The sequence below is a fragment of the Panicum virgatum genome, chromosome 7K (genome assembly GCF_016808335.1).
Source record: "Panicum virgatum strain AP13 chromosome 7K, P.virgatum_v5, whole genome shotgun sequence".
In the NCBI taxonomy this organism is placed as follows: Eukaryota; Viridiplantae; Streptophyta; class Magnoliopsida; order Poales; family Poaceae; genus Panicum; species Panicum virgatum.
Window position 1 is genome coordinate 30,179,566 of NC_053142.1, and position 13,690 is coordinate 30,193,255.

The window sequence follows — 13,690 nt, forward strand, 5'->3', positions numbered from 1 at the left end:
TTGTATCCCCTACAACAAGCACCCCGGGTGCAAGATAATACAGTGCCCTCGCACACCCCCTTTGCTGGACGTACGGCCCCGCGGCCGGAACCAGGATAAAACCGTGCGTTACTGTGATTGCCTCTTGCATCATCATCTGGGACGAGGAAACACGCAGCATTTACTAGTTGGGATCCAGGCCCCCGGGTCGGGACACCGACATCTTGTGAAACTCGGATACTATTATTCATTAAAAATGCATATATTGATCTAATTGTGAACACTCCTTTTTCCGGATAGGTAGTGATAGTAAGATGGTCCCTCCGCCATCCGCCATGTGGACCTGCCATTTTTCCGGAGAACCAACTGGTCTGCCCCGCCCGCGCCGGACAAAGCCACCGGTCCACACGACCACACCCCCCAGCACACGCATCAGCATCGCCATCACGTCAGGGTCACCGCCTCATGGGACTGACATGACGGGAGAGCAGGGGACCCGAGTGATTGACGATCCGCGGGGCCCGCCCGGAAACGGCCAGACGAGGAGACGAAAGGTACCCGAGATTCGTCTGCCCGTGCGGTGCGGACGCTAGCTTTCAAGCTGGTTCACGCGAATCCGGTGAGAGCCTAGGCCTAGGCCTAGGCCGGCGGCTGCGCGTCCACGGCCGCTGCGAACGCGATCGGAGAAGCACACGGGCCCAGCAACTACATACAGCCACCGGCCGGCGGCGCTCGGCTGGTGGAGAGTAGAGACGCGCGCGCACTGCTGGAACACGACGACGGCGCGCATCCGGCGCGCGGCCGGTCGTCAGATCCACACGCCTGCACACGGCGACGGAACCGGCGCTGCGGCAGCTAGCGTTGGCGGCGAGCTGCCTCCGCCACGCCACGCGCCCGCATCGGGCCAGCGACAGACAGAGGGGCCGGGCCGACGACGCCGCGACAGACAGACAGGCGCCTCGCGTGCCACGGAACGGTACGCTCGCTCGTACAGACAGCGCCGTGAATGGATGCAGTCGACCTGGCGCCGCTGGCCGGACAGACGACGGATCGTCGCTAGCTGGGGCTGGGTTTCTTGGTGGCGCATCGCCGTTACCGGCACGGCCGGCGGGGACCATTTGAAAAGACTCGCTCCAGAGAGCACCTCGAAGCACGGCGATCTCGATCGATCGAACCCTTCATCAATTCCCACAGGCTCTAGATGTTGAGGCGCTCATTTATCAGCAACACTACTAGCTGACACTAATACAGAAATGATTTTTGGTCCAACACATTAGTCCCGGTGACTATGGATCCCGGGACCAATAAAGGTTGTAGTCCCGGCTCCAATGGCTAGGAGGCAACTGGGAGCTTTAGTCCCGATTGGAACAATCAATTTGGATTAAAAATCACCTTTCAGTCCTGATTGGTGGCTCCAACTCGGACCAAAGGTCCTGAACATTACCACCTGACACTAAAGTATGACCCTTTAGTCCCGGTTGGTAGTTCCAACCAGATCAAAAGGGCCTTTAGTCCCAGTTGGTGGCTTCAACCGGGGCTAAATGGTACTTCACGGGTTAGTTTAAAAGGACGGCATCTCATTCAAAATCACATGTGTTGTGTAAGTGATGAGGTGAGACATTTTGAGTTCGAATCCTGGCTCACACAGAATATCTTTTGCTTTGTACATACTCTTTGGTCCCAGTTATTGGACCCGGGACTAAAGGCTGGGACCTTTTGTCCCGAACTGCCGATCCCGGTTCGAAAACAGGGACTAAAGTCAGTTGAGAACACTACTAAAAAAAATATTTACCGAGACGGGCAAAAAGTATTAACCGATGCGGTTTTTGCAAACGCCTCGGATTTATCTTCACGATTAATCCAGCATTGACCGTGCGGCTTGATGATGATGGGATCTTCAACAGGACACTATGGTGCGCCTAGCTAGCTAGCCATTTGATTGCTTTGCTTGGTACATGTCATCAAAGCTTTAAATCGGGCCATCTCCAACTGCAATTATTCCTAACTTTATTTGCCCTCTGCTGAGACACATTTGTTCTATCTCTTTCATCTTTATTTGCACCGTGTTGCCCGCTACTTTGACCGAGTCACTCAACACACGATTTTTATTGTCCATCACCTCTTTGCCAGTGAAGTAGTGGCAAAACTCCGGTGTGGAGCTTCAGCTCCGGTGTAGAGCTGGGACTTTGGCCGTGTCATTTTTTGGCAGACTACGGCACGATCTACCCGAAACACAGCACAAAATATTTTCAGCTGTCTCGGTACAACACGAACGCGAAAACTATGTCATGCCTACAATTTCAGTGCGATGGGCCGTATGGCACGGCCTAAAATGCGAGCCGTGCCTAGATTTTATATGGGGAGGGGCAACGGTCCAAGTTTTGGAGAAGCTGAAGCCGTGGCTTCTCCAAATTTAGCTTCGGCTCCTTTATTTTTTCCACTAAAAACGGCTTCTCATATAAAACATTTGGCAGTGTTCTTGCAAGAATCAGGGGTGGAGCCATTGCAAATGGATCGGAAAATCCTCGCCAAACAGGACCGAAGTTTACCATGTGTATCCATTTCCCTCGGGGAACGGTCAATTACACTATTGCTCCCTAGCTAAACTGATCGCTGAGTAACAAGAATCACAGATGGTGTTAATGACTAGTTTTTTTTTTGAAAGTCTACACCAGTGACTAATGACATGGCCGGAAATTAGGAAATGGGCCAATGATGGTGTTAATGACTGGTGACAGATCCATCAGCAATGCAAGGGTGGTGCGCATTGGACATGCAAACACATGCCTGGCTGTGTCTGCATTTGTACGGGGTCGGCACTAGTACTAAATTAGCAGCGCCTTATTTAGTTGCAAAATTTAAAATTCCAAATCTATCACATCGAACGAGAATTTTACATGCATGAAGTATTAAATCTAGACGAAATAAATAACTAATTGCATAGTTTACTTATGAATTATGAGACGAATCTAATGAGTCTAATTAGTCCATGATTAGACACTAAATTGGTACATTAATTGCTACAGTGCCCATACGCTAATGACGGCTCGTAGTTTACAGACGAGTTCTGTAATTAATTTTGTAATTAGTATATATTTAATATTTCAAATACAAAAAGATTCTATTTCAAATTTTTTACACCCGTAACTAAACGAGGCCGGAGTCAGATGCAGTTTTGTACAATACCCATTTGTATTCAATCAGTCGGTGACCCAGCTGGCGTCGATCACAAACATATCCAAAGGGCAGCCGCTCACATGCTCGTCAGTTTGTTGGTTTCCGGGTCTTTCTCACGGGCCGTTTAGTTCCCAAAAATTTTCACCTTCCCTTTGAACACATGTATGAAGCACTAAATGTAATTAAATAATAAAACTAATTACACAGTTAGGATGTACACGACGAGATGAATCTTTCGAGCATAACTAGTGCATGATTAGCCATAAGTGCTACAGTAACTCACATGTGCTAATGATGCGGTTAAAGGCCTCAAAAGATTCGTCTTGCGGTTTCCAAGTGAGTTCTGAAATTAGTTTTTTAATTAGTGTCCGAAAAACCCTCCCGACATCTGTCAAAGTGTCGATTTGACATCTAAATTATTTTTGTTTTTGGAACTAAACGGGCTGCACAAATAGTAGCAAAGCCATCTGCTCCCGCAGAGATGCTGCTGGCAACTGTTTTTCTCTAGCTAGCTGCAAGGCACAGGCACGCACGACATGGCCCATGCTGCGTCGTGCATGCATCGGGGTCTGGTGACCAGTATCATTCAATCGCCAGGCTTAGCCTTGCACACTGATCTGATCGATGATGGCGCGCGTTAGCTATGCTGAAAGCTTTTCGATCTTCCTAGCTATAGATCCACAGTGAGCAACTTCTAACAGAAGAGGGAGAGAGAGAGAGGAGAAGAAATAAATTATAAAGTACTCCAAAGCTGTAGAGACTAGACTGGGCTTCCGTTCCGAGATACTATCGCCAACAGGGCAAAAAAAAAAAAAGATACTATCGCCAACAGTGATCTGTCCCGGCCTGTATACCAGGACACTGTGTGGACGATGTTGTCTTTAGCTCATCACTGCTAAAGTACAGGATGATGATATAGGTCTTGTGTTTCCTTGGAAATTCCAAAACTTTATAAGATTTTCTATCACATTAAATCTTTTAACACATACATGAAGTATTAAATATAGCTAAACAAAATAACTAATTACACAGTTTGTCTATAATTTGCGATACGAATCTTTTGAACCTAGTTAACCCATAGCGGGACAATAATTATCAAATACAAACGAAAGTGCTATACTGATTTACACCCAAAATTTTATGCATCTAAACAAGGCTATATTATATGTAAGCAACTGTATCCAATCCAACCCGGTATTGGGGTGCACGATACACTCTATCTTCTTTTTTTCTTCCTTCCATAGAATCCAAGGAGGAAAAAAAAAGTTGATGCGCCCGAGATGCAATCCAAGCCCGGTGTGACGCCCAATACTTGAGCTATAAGTGAATTGTCAACCTCTTCCTATAATTCTAAGCTTTTAGGTTAAAAAAATTGGTTGTTACATGCAACTTGATAAAAAGTTAGCGCGGCATATAAACTGTGAGGGACAGAAGGTGCCATTTCCAAGTCTAATGATGAGCAACATAGTTTGAATATAAAAACTGTAACTTTTTATATTTTCGCCCTACCCACGTTGATCCTCAATCCTTAGCTGGTCACTTGACTTGTTAGTTGAGTCCTATGTCTTGATGATTATTCTGCTGTTAGCATGCATGCATGCATGCATGTGGCGTGCACCTGAATCAGGGACAATCAGTTTCGTCCGATCCTTTGCATGCCTAGCTAGCCATTATTCTATCACAGCAACCCCGTGAGCTGCCGGTCTCCAATCTGCTCCTACAGCGTGCGAGTCCGCTAGCTGCTATACCCGCTTTAAGAAAACACGGCCATGTGGATCCGGCCTTGGTTGGTGTTGTCTTTTCTGCTTCTGTTTACGAATGATCTGCATGCATTTCTATCCGCGTCGGTGACGACGCGAATTTAATGGTGCCGGTCCCGTAAAGGTACGGGGCAACTAGCTAGGCAAGGAAGGGGAACCGAACCTTAACTTGGGCCGTGCAAATTAAGGATGGTAAACGGATACCAGATATCCAAATTATCTGATATCCGTATCCGTATTCGAATTTAATGTGGTAGTAAAGTGGATACATCCGAATCCGATTTTCATTGATTTTCTCTATCCGATTCCATATTCGTATTCGACAATATCCGACACTATCCGTATCCGTTTTCATTCTAAAACTATTTAAGAAATTATTTTTATTTCTTACCACTCATATTATTAATTTTATAATAAAAAGATAACAAAAAAGATTAAATTTACTTTTAAATATTCTTATTTTATCTCAAAATTACTTCTATATTTTTGTATTTATATATAATAAAACTATTTATATGTTTATTGCAATATATTTTAGTTCTAATTTTATTTTTATGTATTTATTTATTAACAATAAATAAATTTTTTTAACTAGATATCTTTATTATATTATTATACTTTATTTTGTACCTGTATAACAATTTTATAATCTAAAACTACTAATAAAGAAATTAACTAAACGTTAGCTCATATATCAAGTCAATATCCGAATTCGAATCCGAATCCGAGGTATCCGTTTTGTATTCGTATCCGAGAATATCCGAATCCGTATCCATATTCGATTTAAAATGTGGTAAATAGTACTATTCGAATCCGATTTCATGCGAATCCGATCCGTTTCCATCCTTAGTGCAAATGCAGTTGTGCTAGCTTGCATGCATGCAGGCAGGCACGGCGCACCCTGACACCACCGAGCCCTTTCGTCGTCGAGTACTAGATGCCGGCACCAGGCCAGGCCACCGCATGATTCATGGAGCTGTGGAGTGGTCGCCTTTCTCCAGGAGGAGTTGAGGACAGTGACCTGACACCCAGTGGCAGGAATAGTTTAGGAGGCAGCTCATAAGTTTAGCCTACAGTTAGCGTCAGCTAGTGCATTTGGGGATGCCAAGCAATGAAGCAATCAAAAATTCAAGCCAGCAAGGTAGCAGGCACATGTGTGCGACAAATAATTTGCTCGCTGTGGCTTCACATCTCGCCGTACGGATCGCGATCTCGCAACAGGGTGGCTCTGGCTGGGGTTGTCTGGATAGATCATGCATGCACCGTGGGGTAATTAGCTAGCAGCCTCCTAGTAGAGTGACTTGGCATCAGGGTTAACCATTTCGTTTTCCGGTCAAATCCCGGTGTTTAGCGGAAACGGAATTCCGTTTCGAAATTTCGGTAAATTTCGGCGAATTTCGTTGAATTTCGGTCGAAATTTGTTGAATTTTGAATTTGAAAACGAAATATACCGAAAAATACCGAAATTTCGAATCCCGGTAACTAGCGAAAACGAAAAATTTTCCGAAATTTCGGCGAAATTTCGCCGAAATTGTTAACCCTGCTTGGCATCGGGTGCATGCATGCAAGTTGATGCGGCACTGACACTGACAGGGGACATGGGGCACCTAATAAGGTAGTACTACTAGTAATCACTAACTAGCAGGAACCGAGAGCCGAGAGAAGGGCTGCCCTTTTGGCGCCGAGCGAACACGCATGGGGCCAAGAATATTACAATGATTTTGGACGTCTGGATTCGATGGCAGAAAAGATTGGCCGGATCCTCGCAGCGCGCGTGTTTGTTGATCGAGTGGCTCGTTGATTGCTTTGGCTAACGGCTCCTTTCGCTGCGGATGCTCTTTTGGCGAGCAGTGGACGCCGTGCCGAGTGCCCACAGCCCACCTACTGCCTTCACTGTACACTTTAACTCTAACCAGTAATCCTCTAAAATCAACAAAACCCCAAAATGACAATCTCGATAGAGGTTTTTGCGAGGGAGACTTCGTTAGAGTTGAATCTTACTATTACTAATTAGAGGCTTCTTTTGAAACCTTAGGTGAAACCACCTAAGATCATAAATAGATACTCTAAAAAATAGAAAATTTTAAAAATTCTCAAAAGAAAATAGAAACATCCGGCTATCAATCCGACAACTCTAATCATGATTGTTATTGGATTTGTTATCTTTCCTAATAAATTACCCCCTCTGTCTTTATGAAAATAAACTAAAGTGACCCCCTCCCTAAATATGTATCTAAATTACCCACCTCCGCCACTATAAAAAAATCTACAGTAACCTCCTAAACTTTGTGTAAATTACTCACCTGTAGCATTAGAAAAAATAATACAATTAACCTCCAAATTTGCATATAAATTATTCAACTATATCATTACTAGGCAAATATGCCAGTGTGTTGCTATGAAAAAATGTTGGTACAATATCAGGTACGTATAGTTACCTTGAGATAATTTAATTTATAGAGATCCAAGTGATGGAGTCATGGATGAAGGGGTGGTCCAACTCGCATACAAAATGGATTAAGGACCACCTGAAACGTGATGTGCTTTAGAAACAGATATAGATTAAAAATTAAAATAAGCCCTAAATCTGAATTTAAATTATATAATCATAAAAAAATATTAAAGTGCACCCATATTAAATTCTAGATTACTATATCTATTATTGTTTTTATATTATTTATGTTATTGTTTACATAAAAGTGCTACCCACGATATATGTCCCCGCATATTCATGAATGATGGAAGAGATAAGAATACAGATTTATAAACAAATGGTTCAATTAAATATATATCGATCACACATGTGTGATGCAAAATAAAATTTATTGCAACTAGATAATGATAATTATATATTTCAAAGCATGCGTCAGAAAATTTAATAGATGAAAGAGGACGTGAGATAGATAATTGTAATTAGACTAGTAATAAATAATACCGCCAAGCCTGAATTACAACTTTTACTGGCACCAAGAAGGAAAGCGAAATAAGTGGGAGGAAGGGGAAGTAACCGTGCAAGCTTAATCTAGGCTTCCATGGAAATAATTACCTAGAAATGCTGCCCATCCAGCCATCCCAGCACAAAAGGACTCAAACTGCATTAGGTCTGTCTCAGACGGTGTTTCTTGGACACAGTTTCTAGACTGAAAACTAGGTAACTGTGCCAGATGAGTTTTATGGTGATGAAACTCCCATGAAACTCTATCATTCTCTTTTCTTGCCATGTCAGCAAAATTGATGATATTTAATATCATGAAATTCTTCATGAAACCCCATTGAGACTGGTCTTAGCCTGTAAAGTCAATTTGAGCTTCGCCCAGACAGATGAGTCAAAACCTGTTCAGATGTTCTCCTTAGCTGTGCAGACTGAGAGCGCAGTGCTTTCGCTTCATTGAGAGGAAGTCCGTTCTTGGGTTGATTTAAAGACTCATTTCAAATGGCTTTACAAATTCATATATATGGGGCATTGTGAGAGTGCTGAATTTGAAACAAAGCCTGCAAAATCGATGGTTCTTCTAGAACATGTGCATGCATTATTTAATACTTCGTCCAAGATCTTGCAGCATGGTCCACGCAAGGCAAGCTGTGAACTTTGCTGTCGCTAGAAAAACCTGTCTGAACCGGTTGAGCATTGTATGGGTGCAACCATAATTGTTGCTTTATTAAAAAGTCATAAACTGTTGTCATGGAGTAGATCCACAGGCAATCTACGCCCCACCTACAGCTTGGTCAGTGTGTCTCGGCAGCTGGCACCTATGGTCACAGACAGTTGAATGCCTAGTGCCACTACGCATGGCACCATACGCTCGGCGCGCACATCTCCAGGACAGAAAAATTGATTGGCACAGTGGATTAGCTATTGATGATGGCATGGATCATCCACCATCATTGAACAAGTAGTGTAGATCGTGTGTGACTGGACTTTTCCTGATCCAGAAACTGCACATTGACCGTACTATAGAAAATCACTAGTACTAGATCGTTGAGCACGTAGCAGTAGTATAATAATATCAATTCAAAGGCGTACGCCGTCTCCTCGTGATCATGAGATCCGGAACATGTATGACGAACAATTTAATTGGAGCAGATCTCATCCGATCGCTGTAGACAAGTCAGAAAGAAGAAGTGTGCGCCGACATGTGCATGAACTCGGCAGGAAGAAAGAAAGGGAAAACGAAAGTGGTAACTGCTGCCGATGAGACCATACCAGGAGACCAGACCTTTGCAAAAGAAAAGGGAAGAGAGCAGAGGGCACGTTGAGCGATCCCCCCCCCCCCCCCCCCCCCCCCCAAGGCTCGATCGAGGCGACGACCATCCCGATCCCGGACTGTGGCACGCATGTGCCGTCCTTCTCGTGAGCTTTGAATTGCGATGAGGACCTGACGGCTGTGGCATGAAAACACGATGCGCGCTGCAAATAGCAGTGAGGTTGAGGACATAGCTGTTGACCTGTTGCGGGGTGTCCTGGCGGCAATGCAGAGACAACCGAGGGAACCGTTCCACGGTGAGCTTCCAGGCACCTTCCCCTTCCACCACAGCGCACCGTTTGGGATTTGGTAAAAACAATGCTGCTGTTCGATCCCGAGTGGACAACGATTGAGGCACGCATCTTTCGGCGGCAATGGTGGGATGTACTGTACATGTACTGCCCGTTCCGTTCAGTTCAGTTCAGTTCAGTTCATCTCACCTGCCCCTAATCACCGCCTCACATCTGAACGGTGACAGAGCGGAACACACTCAGGTGCCCTGGTCACCACCGCGATTCGCTCGCGCACGCGACCCGCAGCGCGCCGCGCCCGCACGGCGCGGTGGATCGGCAGCCCAGTCGCCGTCTGCCCCGTGCGGCCGGCCCGGGCGAGCACATGCGACCGTGGGGCTCCGCGTCCATCCAGTGGATGCGTGGATCTGTCTCCTGTTCCTGCACTCGTCTCACCTTAAACCTTTGGGGCTAGATTCTGATCGCGCCCACAACCCGATGAGCAAATCTTCCTGCAGCTAAATTACGCTGCAGGGCCGCTGAAGGCAGGCGGGTGCCGATCCGCCAACGCATTGCTTGATCCGAGGACCAGCCACATGCGGATCGGCGGCCCTACGACCGACGCCGCACGCTGTGCCGGCCGCGCGTCGCGCCAGGCAAACCCCGCCGCATCACCATCTAAATCTGAGTCAGCGGCCAGCGGCACCGGGGCCGGGGCGCACCGCCCCGCAGCACGGGCAGCTCAACTCCACGACTCCTCACGGTGCTGCCCTGCCCATGCATTCTATCATCACGAACGAGCGTGGCACGGCGACCCGGCGGCCAGGCGAGAACGAATTCGGGCCGGCGGTCGATGCCGATGCGTGCGCGTGGGGTCCCGTCTCGCCGGATATCCTCGGCGTCTTCTTCCCGCTGGTTCCGCGTCGGCCCCCACCGCCCGGCCGTTCTCCCTTCTTCTTCCTTTGGTTCTTTCTTCCCGTGAGAGCGAGTAAAAGAGACGCAAAGAGGAAAAGACGGCCGATGCGTACGCGCGCGTGTGCGCGGTGGCTTTCGGGAAATTGCCGCTCGCTTGAGGACGACCGTTGTACATGTCCTAAAAACAGATTGTTTAGTTAGGCTTAAACATTGGTTTTGCCTCTCTAGGTTTATTTTGTACGGCTGGCCCTTTCCTGGAGTTTGCTCCAAGCACTGCCACTGTCATCGTTACTTTTGTAAATACATAAAAACACATCGACGTCGGCACACATTTCGCTTTCCCAGTTGTAAACTAGTAATGCCGGGGGGAAACTCAGCAATCTAGAAAGTGACAAAAGGGCTCTGGAAAGGAAAAAAAACATCAATCCACGCAGGGCACGTTTGAGGTAGACCTCCAGTTGCTCTCTTCGACTTCAACTTGAGCAACCCCGCGCGCGGCACACGGCCGACACGGACGTGCAGGGCACGGACAGGGAGACCACAGCGACCGGCCGCGCGGCAGCAGGTATATATATCCATCGACGGCGACACGACGCGCCCTCCCGGCCGCGTGCCCATCACCCTCTGCTCGCCGGCCGATCGATCCCTCTCGTCGCATCACCCAGCAAGCAATTATCGTGGCATCGTATCCGCCCAGGCAGGCAGGCAGGCAGATGCTCCCGCCCAAGCGTCCTGCTCATCTATCCCGCTCGGATTCGCCGCGACGCCGACTACACGACCGAGCATCGAGTTCGGCACTGACGGGTCACGGCCCCGCCCTCGCCCCCGTGCCTTTCGGCGTAACTGCTAACAGGAACGCGTGTGACCCCGGCATGTGCCCTGCTTCTTCCTTTGCTTGCTTGCCGGGGCACGGGAAGGAACAGTTAGTTCCATGCCTCTCCGTACCGCGGCGCGGCTGTTCATAGGAGGTCGCTGCGCGTACATGGCCAGCACGTACGGGGGCTGCCCACACGTACGGACGGCGTGTCGGAGGCGGCCGGGTCCCGGCGTCGTCGCCCGCACATGGCCGCTGGAAAAGGCTCGAGGAAGATGGAAGAGGTCGATAGCAAGCATGTATCCGATCCCATCCCATGCACCCCCCGTGTCGGTTGCGTCGTCCATTGCATCTTGCGCCGTCACAACCGTGGGGGCAGCTAGCAGAGCAGGTGCAAGCGCACGTCGGACCGTGACGACTGACGAGTCAATGTAACACCAGTACAGCTGTGAGCTAGCGCGGCGAGCGTGACGCGGCAGCGCTGGAGGCCGGGGCACGCCACCGGGCCGGCGGGGCAACTCGGCCTGGATCCTCCCCGCGCGCGCGCCCTCGTCGGCGGCCGGTAGACGACGCCGACGGGATGACCCGGATAGGATGAGCATTCTCGCTTTTTGCGCTGGCTGAGAAGGAGAAGGAGCAAAGCCGAAGAGCGCCACGAGACGGGCTGTGAAAGGGAGCTTATTATTACCTGCCCTGGCCAATGCGCCACGACTTTCGCTGCTGCCACCACCACACCAGGTGCCCACGCTGCCGCTGGGCGGCGCAGTGCGGCAGGTTGATGCCCATGTTTCTCCAGCGTTTTTCCCATGCCTGTCACCCCCTGAACCTCTCCTCTCCATTTCGGTGAATCCGCGGCCGGCGACCACTGTGCGGCCCGGCGGGCCAGCCGGGGACCTGCGGCGGCACAGTGCAAGCGCATCCTACTGTAGCTAGGTGCGGACCTGCGGAGACACCGATCCGATCGATCGAGCACCCATGCTTGCCTTGCCTGCATGCGGCGCGCCAACTGTAGCAGGGTGCGTCTCCTTCCCTCCGCTGGCCCCGCTGCACACTACTCGTACTGCCGTGTGCCGTGGTCCGTGGAGCCGGGCCGGTAGGGCCAGTCCGTGCGGCCATCAATCCCAGCTGCAGGAGCCGGCCGCATGATGATGGCGCACAGTGGCAGGGAGCATCGCCAGGCTAGCCCGCAGCAGGGGCGATAGGGCGGGGAGCCAGAGGGCAGACCTGACTGCTCCCCACAATCCTGGGGCCTGCTGCCTGCGCGCACCTGCAGTGCGGGGACGCAGAAAAAAGTGAAAAGAAGAGTACAACGAGCGGCAGGCAGCCGCAGCGACGGACCAGGGCTGACCGGGCAAGTGGGGTGGCGGTAGTGGGTGGATCGATGGATGGGGCAGGGGCGCGGCATCGATGCATGGCGGTTGGCAGCGGCGACGCGATCCGTGGGACTGGGACGGGACTGTGCGCGCCTGGCCTGCGCGGGGGGCGGCAGGGATCTGCAGTGGCTGGCTGGCTTGCCCAGTTGCCTGCTGTGCCACTGCCATATGCGTGGTCGCTCTCCGACTACGCGCGCGCGCGAGAGAGAGGTGAGCAGCTGCCGGGTGGCCCCACCGTCTGTGGGCTTTCCTGGTTGCCGTTTGGCGATCGTGGGCCCAGCTGCATCGCTGGACGCCACGTCAAGTCGGTCACGTAATTCCACTATTCCCCCGCGGAAAACCGATGTCACGTCATCTATGGTCGGCCTCGCTCATACTGTACATGCTCACCAGTAGCAAGATGACTGCTGACATGGCCACGCCAAAACGCCATGCAAGCTTGTGTCACGGGCGGACGCGAGGGGGGGATACAGAAAATGAATAGGAGTACTAGCATGTAGTACTCGTAGTAATGAATTGATAATCTTTAATGCGGTATTTTTTTGAGAAATCTTTAATGCGGGAGGAGAGTTTCACGAGTTTATGAATTATGTTAGCTAAATTTAGAGATTATACCTCTTTGCAAAAATAGAAAGCTATCTAATTCTATGAGATAATCCAAGAGATTAGGTAAATACAATTGTTATATTCAAAATTAGTTCCACGTCATCCGATGAGATAATCCAAGAGATTAGGTAAATACAATTGTTATATTCAAAATTAGTTCCACGTCATCCGCTCTCCTAGCCTCTCGTCTCTTATCCTCCCATCCTCTCTCTCCTCCCATTCACGGCATGCAACGCCGGCGAGCCCGAGCTCCAACGAGCTCATGAAGGGCGGCTCGCGGCCGGCACGCACAAGCTGTACACAGGCGAGCAAAGGAGGTCGCTCGCGGCCAGCGAGCACGAGGCGCTTGCGGCCGTCGAGCAGGGAGGCGCAGCGACTAGGGAAGCTTGCGGCCAGCGAAGCTCGCAGCCGGCTAGCAGGCAGGCGCGGCAGCCGACTTGTCGGCGAACCTCAGAACCGGCGAGCAGGGAGAGGCGCGGCGGCCGACTTGTCGGCGTAGCTCGGAACCGGCGAGCAGGGAGAGGTGCGGCGACCGCCGGAGCACGCGGCCAGCGAAGCTCGCAGTCGGCGGAGCTCATGGCCGGGAGCAGGG